Raw genomic sequence first — 15,230 nt, 5'->3', positions numbered from 1 at the left:
GAACACAGACCTCACCTGTCTTGCTCACCACTGTATCCCAATGCACATGAGAGGCACACAAAAGGTGTTTTGGTTTTGTGGTTTTTTTTGTTTTGTTTTGTTTTTTTTTTTTTTTTTTTGAGGGCTAACTGAACACCCCTAGGAGTCATCTCCATCCTAGGTAGACTTCAGATACCTTCTCACTGTCAGCTGATCCTAAAACTCAGCTGACTTCTCAGGAATCATCATACCTAGAATGCTCTGAAGGCCCAAAAGTAATATCTCTAAGACTTTCAGATTTAAGGGAAGTGGAAAACGTTTTAATGGGTATATTTAATTCACTGACCAAAGCAGAGACCACAAGTTGATACCACATAAATGGATTCAAAAGTATTCAAATGAGACTATTAACCTAACCTAGACAAACAGTCTTCCATTCTAACTAATTAAATTAGCTAGCACCATTCTCTAAAGTTATTAATAATTCAGTATTATTCACCTATATTTTATCAATATTTGCCTTCAGTGACAAATATTTGAGAATCTACCACGTGTGTGTTAGGCAATATACTAGAGATGGTGGAGATTCCAAGCTGAAACAGGCATCATCACAATTAACCAATCAACAAGCAGTAAGATTCCTACTTTCCAGTCCACTGATAACTATATTTCATCAGATCTAAGACACGTCCCGTCAATTGTAAGACACTTTCTGATTTCAGATATGGTAGAATGTGAATTATGCTACAGACATCCCTCTGAGATATTGCAGGTTCAATTCCAGACCACTACAATAAAGTGAATATTGTAATAAACCAGGTTACACAAAAGATTTCACTTCCCAGTGAATATAAAAGTTATAATTACACTGTAGTCTATTAAGTATACAATAGCATTATGTCTTTAAAAAAATGAACACACCTTTTTTTTTTTTTTTTTTTTTTTTTTTTTTTTTTTTTTGAGACGGAGTCTCACTCTGTCACCCAGGATGGAGTGCAGTGGCCAGATCTCCGCTCACTGCAACCTCTGCCTCCCGGTTTCATGCCATTCTCCTTCCTCAGCCTCCCAAGTAGCTGGGACTACAGGCGCCCGCCACCACGCCTGGCTAATTTTTTGTATTTTTAGTAGAGACGGGATTTCAGCGTGTTAGCCAGGGTGGTCTCGATCTCCTGACCTCGCAATCCACTCACCTCGGCCTCCCAAAGTGCTAGGATAACAGGCATGAGCCCAGCCGCACATACCTTAATTTAAAATACTTTATTGCTAAAAATGCTAACGATTATTTGAGCCTCCAGCAAGTCAAAATCATTTTGCTGGTGGAGGGCTTTGCCCTCCATGTTGATGGCTGCTGACTGATCAGGATGGTGGTTTCTGAAGGTTCAGGTGGTTGTGGCAATTTCTGAAAATAAGACAACAATGAAGTTTTCTGCAATGATTGATTCTTCCTTTCATGGAAGACTTCTCTGTAGCATGCAATTTACCCACAGTAGAACTTTCAAAATTGGAGTCAATTGTCTCAAGCTCCTGCTTTATCAACTAAGTTTGTTTAATATTCTAAATACTCTGTTGTCATTTCAACAGAACTGAAGGCATCTTCACCAGGAGGAGATTTCATCTCAAGAGAACACTTTATTTGCAAATCCATACGAAGCAACTCCACATCCATTCAAGTTTTATCAGGAGATTGTAGCAATTCAATCCCATCTTCAGGCTCCACTTCTAATTCTAACTCTCTTGCTGTTTCCACCACATCTGCAGTTTCTTCCTCCACTGCAGTCTTGAACCCCGCCAAGTCATCCGTGAGGGTTGGAATCAACTTCTTCCAAACTCCTACTAACGTTGATATTTGGACCACCTCCCATAAATCACAAATGATCTTAATGGCATCTAGAAGGTGAATCCTTTCCAGAAGGCTTTTCAATTTACTTTGCCCAGATCCATCAGTAGAATCACTATCCATAGCACTTATAATTTTATGAAATGTATTTCTTAAATAATAATACTTAAAAGGCAAAGTTACTCCTTGATCCATGGGCTGCAGAATGAATATTATCTTCACGGGCATGAAAACAACATTAATCTTCTTCTATATCCCCATCAGAGCTCTTGGGTGACCAGGTGCATTGTAAATCTGCAGTAATATTTTGAAAGAAATCTTTGTTTCTGAGAAGTAGGTCTCAACAGTGGGTATAGATCTCAACAGTAAATCATGCTATAAACAGATGAGTTGTCATCCAGGCTTTCTTGTTCCCTTTATGAAGCACAGGCAGAATAGGTTTAGCACAATTCTTAAGGGCTCTACAATGTTCCAAATGGTAAGTAAACATTGGCTTCAACCTAAAGTCACCAGCTGCATTAGCCCCTAACAAAAAAGTCAGCCTGTCCTTTGAAGGTTTGAAACCAGGCACTGACTTCTCTAGTTGTGAAAATCCAAGATGGCATCTTCCTCCAATAGAAGGCTATTTCATCTACATTGAAAATCTGTTGTTTAGTGTAACCACCTTCACCAATTGTCTTAGCTAGATCTAGATAACTTGCTGCAGCTTTTCCATCAGCTCTTCCTGCTTCACCTTGCACATTTATGTTCTGGGGATGGTTTCTTTCCTTAAACCTCATAAGCCAATCTCTGCCACCTTTCAACTTTTGTTCTGCAACTTCCTCAACTGTCTCAGCCTTCATAGAACTGAAGAGAATAATGGCCTTGCTCTGGATTAGATTCTGGCTTAAGGGAACATGGTGGCTGCTTGGATCTTCTACCCAGACCACTCAAACTTTCTCCATCTTAGCAATAAGCTGTTTCATTTTCTTGTCATTCATGTGCTCACTGCAGTAGCACTTTCAATTTCCTCCAAGAACTCTTCCTTTGCATTCACTATTTGGCTATTTGGTGCAAGAGGCCCAGTTTTTGGCCTGAGTTTCTGACATGCCTTCCTCACTAAGCATAATCATTTCTGGCTTTTGATTGAAAGTGACAGATGTGCAACTCTCCCTTTCATCTGAACACTTATAGGCCACTGTAGAGTTATTAACTGACCTAATTTCAATATTTTTGTGTCTTAGGGAATAGGGAGACTCAAAGAAAGGGAGAGAGATAGGGGAACAGCCAGTGAGTGGAGCAGTCAGAACACACAAGAGGTTTTTTTTTTTTTTTTTTTTTTTGAGTTATTGATTAAGTTCACTGTCATATGGGTATGGTTTATGGTAACCCAACACAATTGCAATAGTAACATCAAAATCAATGATGACAGATCACCATAACAGGTATAATGATAATGAAAAAGCTTGAAATACTGGAAGAATTACCAAAATGTGATACAGAGACACATGTTGTTGGAAAAAAATGTTACCAAGAGAGTTGCTTCATGCCTGGTTACCACCAACATTCCATTTGTAAAAAACATGCTATCTACAAAGCACAGTGAGGTGTAGGAGAATAAGTATGCCTGTATTGTTAACACTCCCTGCATTTAGTTCTGCTCTGCTCTTACTTCTATCATCACTACACTGCTGCTAAGTCACACGTAGGAAAGAAAGAAGAAATCTGAAAGTACCTGATGGTTTAGGATAGAAGTGGGACAGTTTCCATCAGAAGAAATGTGGTAGTCTAGACTACCCATTAAACTCTCCATCCCAAGCCTCAGTATCCTTCTCCTACCACAATACACTGTATCACCTTCATTTGAATACATGCTTCACACACATGCACAATTTAATTTAAATGGGAATTGACAGTAAAAATACTTTTTTAATGACAAATAAAGTGAAATGATATGAGAATTGACAGCGAAATGTTTATGCTTATATGTGATTTGGCAGACACATAAGTAAATTCAGTTGCTACACATGAAAAAGAATGATGCTTTCTTCATAATCGGTGCAAAACTCCTTGGTTGGCAGGCTATGTTCTGCATGCCTCAAGCGTATTTTATTCTAGGTAGAAATCCTCAGTTTTATTTCAAAACTGTTATTACTATTGTTTATGATTTTGTAGCTCAGAGGAACTTGACCAAACAACTTATTTTTTTTTAAAAAATGGAATTAAGGCTGGGCACAATGGCTCATGCCTATAATCCCAGCACTTTGGGAGGCCAAGGCGGGCAGATCATGTGAGGTAGGGAGTTCAAGACCAGCCTGACCAACATGGAGAAACCCCATCTCTACTAAAAATACAAAAATAACCAGGCGTGGTGCCACATGCCTGTAATCCCAGGTACTCGGGAGGCTGAGGCAGGAGAATCGCTTGAACCCAGGAAGCAGAGGTTGCAGTGAGCCGAGATCATGCCATTGCACTCCAGCCTGGGCAACAAGAGTGAAACTCTGTCACAACAACAACAACAACAAAACGAAATTAAAAGTAATCTTTCTTTAAATCATTTCTATCATTTTTGGTACTTTGGGGATAAAAAAAAAGTTCACCATTGCTAAGTAGATTTTTCCGTACAAATAAATGAAGAATTTGTAATAACTTCTAATACTGAACCTTGAAGAATTTTTAAGGTATAGAAACTTGATCAGTAAAAAAACAAACAAAAAAAAAAGTTGTAGTTCTCTGAAAGTTGTCTTTTTTTGTAAAGTTATCACAAAAAGATACTCAAATAGGAATAGATACTCAAATAGGCATTACAGGTTTATATATATGCCTATTCCTGTGATACTCAAATAGTATCTATTTGATAGGAAGGTATTCAAATAGGAAAGATACTTGAATAGCATATATATAAACCCCAGAGCCATCAGCCTCCCAAGAGAGGCAGGGTGGATTCTGGGTTTCATAGCACCTGGCATGTAATAAACTCTTAATAAACGTATTGAATAAACAAATGAATAAGTGACTTGCACAGTCATGTAAGGAGAAGCTGTGGATAACAGTCATAAGCAAAGGATAACAAGTCCAGGATATAGAATGTTGAGGGTAGCTATACAAAACCACAGCTTAGTCCTAATTATACTCCAGTGTTCCCACCAAAGGAAAATAAACAAATGCATATGAAGACAAAAAAAAAAGAGGCTTGAAAGGATGTATTAGCTGAGAACAAAGTGGCTAAGATGAAAGTCGTTGTGTATTTCTGGGAAGGGTCATGAGCGGGTTTATTCTAATCTGGAGAGCCAGACAGAGTTTGTATGTTCACACAGAAAAGGAAGGCAAATCCAAGCAGAATATGGATGTGCTTTCTCATGTGGGAATTTTCAGAGCTGCAAAGGCCAGGTATGATTCTGTTGGCCTCCCGCTGGGGATTCTGCAAGACCCAAACAAAGCTCATGTAGGGTACAGGGACTTAGAGGACTTCATGGTGTACTCCTTGAAGAGTGTGCAGTCCACAGGCAGATGGTGCCAGAGGCAGATCTGAAGCCCATGTGTCCTGAATCCTTATCCAGGGCTGTTGTCCTAAAATGTGTTGCTTGCCTGAGTCTTCTGCAGGAAAACCAGGGGCATGACTGTACAACTCAAGTCCTGAAAATAATTGAAATACTGGCTGAAGGCAAACAGAACAGTCTTTGGATCAAGATTTGTCATTTAGCCCTGTCACAGTTCCTCATCGAAATGAGAGGAGCAGATTCGGATACTGAATATTCTTGCCCACTGCAGCAGAAGCTGCCCCCAGTGAGAGACGGGAGGGAGGAGGGGGCAGCCTAGGAATCCTTGCTTTGGCTAATGCAATGCCACAGCGGCTCAGCGGCTGCAGAACTGCTGAGCTGGTTTTTACTTTGCCTCAGGTGTCACTGACAACATTGTCGGTTAGGCAGAGATTGCTGAATCTTTATTCCTGGCAATGAGGCGAGAAATAGAAAGTGCACAGCTGGATTTTCTGATCACAGGTTGGGTTTGCGAGGCTTAGGGTTGGGGAGGGAGGGAGTCATCTTTTAATGTGCTAACTGAATAGTCAAGCTGGAAGTCAAAATCTATAAAACTCGAAGAGGGAATCCCATATTTTGTCTGCTGCCAGCTCTCAGATAGGGCTGTTCTTTAAAAGAAAAGGATATGAACAGACATTTCTCAAAAGAAGACATTCATACAGCCAACAGACACATGAAAAAATGCTCATCATCACTGGCCATCAGAGAAATGCAAATCAAAACCACAATGAGATACCATCTCACACCAGTTAGAATGGCGATCATTAAAAAGTCAGGAAACAACAGGTGCTGGAGAGGATGTGGAGAAATAGGAACACTTTTACACTGTTGGTGGGATTGTAAACTAGTTCAACCATTATGGAAAACAGTATGGCGATTCCTCAAGGATCTAGAACTAGATGTACCATATGACCCAGCCATCCCATTACTGGGTATATACCCAAAGGATTATAAATTATGCTGCTATAAAGACACATGCACACGTATGTTTATTGCAGCACTATTCACAACAGCAAAGACTTGGAATCAACCCAAATGTCCATCAGTAACAGATTGGATTAAGAAAATGTGGCACATATACACCATGGAATACTATGCAGCCATCAAAAAGGATGAGTTTGTGTCCTTTGTAGGGACATGGATGCAGCTGGAAACCATCATTCTTAGCAAACTATCACAAGAACAGAAAACCAAACACCACATGTTCTCACTCATAGGTGGGAACTGAACAATGAGATCACTTGGACTCAGGAAGGGGAACATCACACACAGGGGCCTATCATGGGGAGGGGGGAGGGGGGAGGGATTGCATTGGGAGTTATACCTGATGTAAATGACGAGTTGATGGGTGCAGCACACCAACATGGCACAAGTATACATATGTAACAAACCTGCACGTTATACACATGTACCCTACAACTTAAAGTATAATAATAATAAATTTTAAAAAAAAAGAAATAGCAATTTTCTTTTAGGGAATTCTATGAAATAAACAAGAACTCCCTCAAAAGTGAAAATCATCGGACTTAAATAATTTAAATACAAATCCTGTCTTCTCTTTATAGCTAGTCTATACATTTCTTGGGAGAAGGGATCTTGTCCACCTTTTTATTCTTTGTAGCACGATTTATGATGCCATGCACACAGCAGGAAATGAATGCATAGTTTTGGAAAGAATGAAGAAATACAGACCTAACACCACTCAACTCTCCATCAAGCAGAAATGTACAGGCCCAAAAAGGAGGCATAAAATCAATATATAAATTTATAAATGAATAAAAAGTTTGCAGCCAATATATTAGAAAGGAAATGCCCCTACTAGATAGTGCAAGGACTTTAGAGTAAGAGGACCTGGGTTCAAATCCTGACTCTACTACCTCTCTCTGTGATCATCAGGAAATTATTTCAATTCTTAAGCCTGAATTATTAACTTTTCAGGGTTATCATGATCCTCTGAAAGCAGGGGTCAGATCATGTCACTCCTCTGCTCCAACACCTCCCTTCAATGGCTTCCCAGTTCATGTAAAGTAAAAAGCAATGTCCTTGCAAGAACTTAGAAGGTTCCACAGGAGCTGTCCACTCCCCACCCTCCTTACCCCTCTGACTTCATCTGTTGTGTCTCTCCCTCCTGAGGACTGTGTCAGCCACATTGGGGCACAAGCCAGCACATTTTGTTCACCTCGACTTTACCCTTCTTCCTTTCTCCTGGTCAGTACCCTACTTCTGCTGGGTCACCCATCTACCAATAGACTTGGGTTGGGTGTGGCTTTCTGGTAGACCACCAGAGGTTGAGAAGGTACAATCTGGCAATGTGAGGAAGTTAATTCCACATAAGGTGGCCTTTCACCAATGCAAAAGAGAATATGGGAGGGAGCCAGGCTGATAAACCCCTGCCTTTTGTGAATATACCAAGATGCAGTTCCTCCTTGCCATCCTTCCCTAGGACTCTGACAAGCCAAAGAAGATGCAACCTGCTGTGCCTATTGGCAGCTCATGATGCTGCAGCCAACTCAATATACATCACATTGCTTTACATCTCTCTCTCTCTCTCTTTTTTTTTTTTTTTTTTTTTTACATGGAATCTTGCTCCGTCACCCAGGCTGGAGTGCAGTGGTGCGATCTCAGCTCACTGCAACCTCCACCTCCTGGGTTCAAGCAATTCTGCCTCAGTCTCCCAGCCTCAGATCTCTTATCTCTCTCCTCTTCTTTCTATATTCTCCAAGTCCAGCCTTGCACCTCCCAAATCCTTGCTTCAACCTCTTCCTCCTAGAAGAGTAGAGCTAGCATTGATCGTATCTTATTGATTTGTAATATTTCATTATTTTATGTCTTCTTCCTAGAATGTAAGTTCAATGGGGGCAGAGATTTCATCTATTTTATTCACAGCAGAATGAATAGTACCTGGAACTTAATCAATATTTATAGAATGAATAGATGAGTTTTTAGTACGATATCCAGCACTGTACCTGGCACTTAGGAATTGCCCACTAAATGGAGATTTTAACTGTTATTCTTATTATCTACAATCTTTAGGATAAGCTGTACTATGTACTATGTATTTTACACAAAAATAAGTTTTTCTAGGAACAATATTAAAGACATGTATAGTGTAATATTTTATAATAACATTTCAAGACATTTTCTGGATTTGACTTTTTTTTTTTTTTTTTTTTGCTTAATACTAATTATACTCCAATGTCCTTACCAATGGGAAATAAACAAATACATATGACCAAAAAAATAGAGGAATAAAAGGAATAGAGGATGTAGGCAAAACAGCAAAGAGGAGCAAAAAGAAGAAGCTAAGAAGGTAGAAAGATGTAGGATCTGTGAGGGAAGAACATTTCTGGATGCTGCAGCAATATATAAAACAAAGGAGTAAAGGACATAGAGAAGGAAGGGCTGTCAGAGAAAGAGGAGAGAGACAAAGACAATTAATAATTAATTACATATTTTTGCAATGTTGTCTCCAACCTTATAGCTTTGAGACTGTAATTAGAGTACTTAAAAAGCTATCTTTCCTTTCCTTGCATATATTTTTTTCCTAGCATGTTGCCAACAAGTTGTGGCAACTGCCTTGACTTCATTCCCATGGGTCATAAGAGACCTACTTTCTCAGAGATTCATATTTCAAACATTCCCTTGGAGTTTCTAACAAAAAAAAACTTTTCTCTTTATGATTATATATCTGGAAAATTCAAAAGAATCAAAGGAAAAGATACTATAATACTGAGAGAATTTAGTAAGGGAGCAATTTTTAGAATTAACAGAAAAATAAATGCTCATCATATACTGTAAACAAAAACCAGTAAGAAGATAGAAGACCACATCTGTGGTAGCAAAAATGAGAAGGAAATACTTAGGTATGAATCTTACAAAGAAGTACCCAAAACCTACATGAAGAAAACCAAAAAACACTCATGAGAGTGGCAGAAAAGTAGACTTAACAAATGGAAAGACACTCCATGTCCTTGGATAGGAAGACTTAGCATAAAAAAAAAATCAGCATTCACTAAGCTAATAAATAAATGTAATAGTAATACAAAGTTGAAATATTCCCAGATTTTTACCTGAGCCAGACAGGCTAATTATATAGAATTTATTTGGATTAACATACAAGTATAGCAGCTTAAGAAAGGAGAGGAATGGCAGGGAGAGTGGTGGAAAGACCTCTTAGATGTTAAAACATCCTACAAAGCTGCCATCATTTCAAAAGCTTTATATTAGTGCTTAAATAGGTACACATGATTCAGAATATAAAATCTAGAAACAGACTTACGTGATTGTTAAAATGTAGTATACAATAAAGTCAACATCTTAAGTCAGCAGGGAAAAGATGGACTCTTTCACAGGTGATGTTAGGATAACTGGATAGCCATATGGAAGAAAATAAAATGGAATCTTTACTCGTGCTGTATGATAGGATAAATTTCAAATGGTATGTATTTAAATGTAAAAACAAAACCAAACCATAAGGCACTAGAAGGAAATGTGGCTGAATTCCTCTTTATCCTGTGAATGAGGAAAACTTTCCTAATTATGACTTGAAATCTGAAGCATTAAGTATAACACTTGATTAATTTGATCACCAAAAAACCTTTTGTATGAAAAAGAAACAGCATAAGTGAAGTAGAAAAGGAAAATAATAAACAAAGAAAAAATACATGTATCAAAAGTCAATAAACAACATAAAAGAGATTCTAAAAAGACAAAAAAAAGGTTCACAACTTGACCAACAGTAGTCTAGAAATATGAGCAGATAGTTTATTATAAGAATTAATGTCACTGATTTTAGACAAATGAAATGGTGCTCAACCTCACTTATAATAAAGGAAATTAATATTATACTAAGATGCCACTGGATTTAAACACATCAAATATGATTGAATTTATATGTTCACAATGATACATACTGGCAAAAAAATCTTCACTGATCAACTTTGGAGGTTGCTTGAGAACCAATTCATTATTGTGAAAATCGTAAGTAAAAAGAATCAAGCACTTGTCATGCTTTTCCTAAACGGACTGTCCCTCAGTGTAGTCAAAGAGGTGGTAAGGGGAGCTTTCTTTTTATAGAGCTGTTCCAGCTAATAAATAAAGAATGATAAAATTTAAATACCTATCACCATTTTGCAGCCCCTAACGGAATTCATGCCTTAGAAAAACCCAAATTACACAATGTATGCTGCTTTAGCTTGGCTATCCCACTTCTATGCTCTTATCCAATGATACACTGCTAAAAATCTGGAAATATATAGGTGATTCATTGCAGCACTATTTGTGAGACTGCATAAAACTTGGAACAATCCAAATGTCTGTCAATCAGGTACAAGGTGAATTAACTGGGGTGCATATACAAAGTATTAGGGTAGTATGCAGCTGTTAAAGACTAAGAAAGATTTCCATTATGAAGTGATCTCCAAGATTTATGATCAAATGAGAAAAGCAAGATGGAGAATAGTAAATACAGTAGTCTAAGACAGAAGAGGGATTGAACATTTATATAGAATTTGCTTAAAATTTAAAAGAAGATAATTTTTTTTAGTGGTTGCCTTATCGAAAGAAAAGGGAATAAAATAGAAGGGACAGGAATAGAAGCCGGACTTCTTTGAATAAATCTTATCTTGTAGTTTTAACTTTAGAACATAATTAGAAAACAAAATTAATTTCTAAAAAATCAATCTCTCAAAATCAAAGTGAACTAAATGAACTTAAGTGGCATCCAGTTGATAACAAAACCACAAAGAGGAACTATTCCAAATGCCGTTAAAACACATTTCCAACTGTACATCTCCAGCGACAAATCTGTAAGGCAAAAATAACTTTGAACACATTTTAAACTGTTTTCAGTAAACATATTGCTCCCACAAGTTTTGATATTGCGACATGAAACTTATGTCTGTGTGTCTTATGGGATAATGCGAATGAGTCATTACTTTGGTGTCACCGAGAACCTAAAATTTTAGCATAGAAAAAAATACAATTGTAAGACTGATGAAGCTAAGTAAAAACTCTGTGGTCCTAACTTTGAACTGTAAGCTTCAGGACATACACCAGATAAAGTTTATCTTAAACAGCAAATAAACAAACAACCAACCAAAAAAATGTTTTGTCTCTCTCTGTTGGAAGTCCTAGAATCAATGACCAGCCCAGTAGCAATAGACATCTCTAACATCTAGGTTTTGTCTTGACATTGCATTTCCCATTAAAACAAATATGTGCTCCTTGGAGAATGAGCTCTTCCAGGCCTGGGGTAGACATGTATAAGAAGAGTCTGGAACTTCGTGTTATGCCGGAAAGGAAGGAAGCCGTTAAAGACTGCTAGGGAGCTATCAAAAAGACGCAGGAGCCAAGAGGAAACAACTAAATGTCCATCAACCAATGGATGGATAAATAAAAAGTGGTACATCCACAGAATGGAATATTAATTGGCAATGAAAAGAAATGAAATATTGATACATGCTACAATGTAGAGGACCCTTGAAAACATTTTACTAAATGAAAGCAGCCAGGCACAAAAGACCACATATTATATTATTCAATGTATATGAATTATCCAAAACAGGCTCGTCTGTGGAGCTAGAAAGTGGATTAGTGGTTGCCTAGGTCTGGGGGTGGGGTGCAGGGACGGAAGAGGTAGGTGGAGGGAAATGGGGAATGAATGCTGGTGGGTACAAGGTTTCTTTTGGGGATGACAAAAATGTTCTAAAATTAATTGAGGTGATGGCTGTATAACTCTGTGAATATACTAAAAATCACTGAATTGTGCCCTTTAAATGAGTATTTGTACTGTATGTTAATTATATATCTCAATAAAACTGTTGAAAAATATTCAGGGGCCAACCTGCCCAAAGATGGCAAATTTGATCCTGAATATGTCAAATATGTTTACATCCCTAAGTTCACAATTATACTAAAAGAAAAAAATCCTGATTATCTTTAGAGAATGTCTAGAAACAAACTCATTATTAAAATCAGTACATGCTATGATTTGAACATAGGTATCCCCCAAAATGCATACATGGGAACCTAAGACCTAGTGTGATAACAGTATTAAGAAGTTGGCCTTTGGGAGGTGATTAGATCGTGAGGGCTCTGCCCTCATGAATGGGATTAGAACCCTTATGAAAGGGCTTTGGGGAACTAGCCAGGCCTTTGGCCCTTCCGTCTCTCCTGCCACATGAAAATATAGTATCGGTCACCTCTAGCAACAAGGCTCTATCTTAGAAGCAGAAAACAGGCCCTCATCAAACATCAAAACTGCAGGTGCCTTGATCCTGGACTTCCAGCATCCAAAACGGTGAGAAATGAGTGTCTGTTCTTTATCAATCACCCAGTCTCACGTGTTTTGTTATAGCAGTCTGGAATGGGCTAAGATAGTAAGTAAACAGAAAAATCCAAGCGTTTATTGTGCCTTTCCTAAATGAACTGTCCTGGAGGGTATTAAATAGGTGACTGGTGGAAACTTTTTCTTTATGGAAATAATTCAGCTAGTGAATGAAGCGTGAAGAGTTAGGCCATCACCATTTTGCAGTCCCTTATAAATTAATGGATTTAGTCAATCAGGGATTGTTTCTCTGTGGCTCTCAGGCCAACAATGGAGTTTCTGTTTTTAAAGAGTGGTGAAATAAAACAAAAAAGAATACACAGCAGAGACCACAGGTGGTGTATTAGTTCATTCTCACACTGCTACAAGAACTGCCTGAGACTGGGTAATTCATAAAGAAAAGAGGTTTAATTGACTCACAGTTCTGCATGGCTGGGGAGGCCTCAGGAAACTTACAATCATGGTGGAAGGCAACAGGGACTCAAGGCACCCTCTTCACAAGGTGGCAGGAAGCAGAATGCTGAGAGCCCCTTATAAAACCATCAATTCTCGTGAGAGCTCACTCACTATCATGAGAAGAGCATGGGGGAACCACCCTCACTATTCAATTACCTCCGCCTGGTCTCTCCCTGAACACGTGGGCATTATGGGGATTGCAATTCCAGATGAGATTTGAGTGGGGACACAAAGCCTAACCATATCAGATGGCTTGAAAAACCAGAATATCTACCATCTGGCTCTGTACCAAAGCATCCTGCCATCTTCAGTGCTCACCCGCCAGGTCCAACCTCACAAGGAGCTGTGAGGCATCCTAATGACTTTCAGTGGAAGGACGCGCAGCCCAGCACAGAGCTACCTTGTCAGTCACCCAACACCATCACCATGGCCAGTGGTCAAAGACAAAACATAGAGATACAAAAGGACGATGTCCTCACCTCAAAAGGGACCCACAATGTGGCAGGATTCCTGCCATGGAGCTGCCATGGGATCCGACAGAAGCTGGTCTCCAGCAGAGGCCACATCCCCACCTAGCCCCGCACCCTCCACCGTGTGTCTTCCTGATCCCTCCTCCTCCTGAGAGTTCTGCCTTCATGGATCCCTCATGTCGTCTTCCCCAGCTCCAGTTCTGCTTCTGGGGAACTAAACTTAAGGCCCTGGCATCAGAGTGAGAGGGCGCAGGGGTTGGGAGATCTTTTGGTGCCCACGGCCCCTTCATAGCATGGAGGCATCTGCCAAATTCCACCAGTGCAGCAGGTTCTGATTTCACCCCTGTCTCAGGGTCTCCAGCTTGACTTCTCCCCTCCCAGAAGTCACTTCGTGGTTTTGACATCAGGGACACGGGGGCAGCCCCAGAAGTGAAGCAAGAGAACTTGCAACACTGTCAGGCAGGTTCCAGGGACATGACTCCACCCACCCTTCTCTACCAAGCAGTGGCAGCAACACAGATTCCAGAGGGACACCGACCCATCTTATTCCCAGCGGATTTCTTTCCTGCTGCACTCCTCCTTTCCTCCGCCATGCACAACTTCTCCATCTCAATGTGCACCGTGTCTGGGGATGCCTGGGGCTCATTATAGAACCTACTCAAGTCCTTGTCAGCAAGCCTCTCTGATGTGGCAGAGGGGAGAAAAAAGAAAGGAAAAGAAAGGGAAAAAATTATTACTGCTTTAAGACTCACAGAAAAAATAAATAAATAAAAACATGTTTCCCTACTAGATTTCACATGGCTAACAGTTTTAGCTCTCATTTCTCTCTTGGAGAAATGGAAAGAAAGGTGTTTTTTTTGTTTTTTGCTTTTTTCCTTATTTTGTAAGAGTCTGGAGAGAGAGGCAACGTTTTACTGGTGTTTTGTACGTTTTAGCTCTGTGTGGGTTCCTTGCTCAACTGATGGCCCAAAGAGTTATCAGTGAGGGGGAGAGTACGCAAACCACTTTGCCTTTGATCATTTGCGGCACGTCTGGGCAAAACCACACTTGCAATGTATTAATGATTTCTGCATGTTTGCAGAGCAGATGGTTTTTAAGGGTATATGTGCGCTCTTGGAGGCCTGCTCCCTGCTGAACACTGCTGCTCGGGCATCTCGGATTCCAGAGTAAAAAGACCTCACAAAACCTCTGTATCCAACCAGCTTTCCAAGGCAAAGCTTCAAGTTGTCTCTGGGGGTCAAATGTCTTCCATGTAAGAACACATTTCAGAATATTCAACCAGAACTCTATCTTAAGTAGACTTAGAATGTATTTTCCAATATAGCTGCAGTGTCGGGGAAGCAGCATTCTCTCTTCTATTTAGTACTTGTCCCACCCAGGGTTTCAACTTCCTGCAGGTCATCCTAGGGTTGACACAATTTGAGTCGTGTTTCCTATTTCTTATTTTCTATGGACACAGTTTTCATTTTTTGACCTATTTTTGATCCTATTTTCCAATCTGGCCTGTCATGTTCATTCCATTCGTGTTTGTGAAAATGTGCTGCTTGTCTAGTCTTCCTAGATGACACGCTGAAAGGTGAGCAAGTCAAATAGGAAGGCAACTGAGTGCACACCTGAATAGAACACAGGCAGGCCTGATTCTG

This window comes from Macaca fascicularis, chromosome 6 (genome assembly GCF_037993035.2).
Source record: "Macaca fascicularis isolate 582-1 chromosome 6, T2T-MFA8v1.1".
NCBI lineage: Eukaryota > Metazoa > Chordata > Mammalia > Primates > Cercopithecidae > Macaca > Macaca fascicularis.
The sequence above is the reverse complement of the archived record's forward strand: the minus strand, read 5'-3'. Positions refer to the sequence as shown.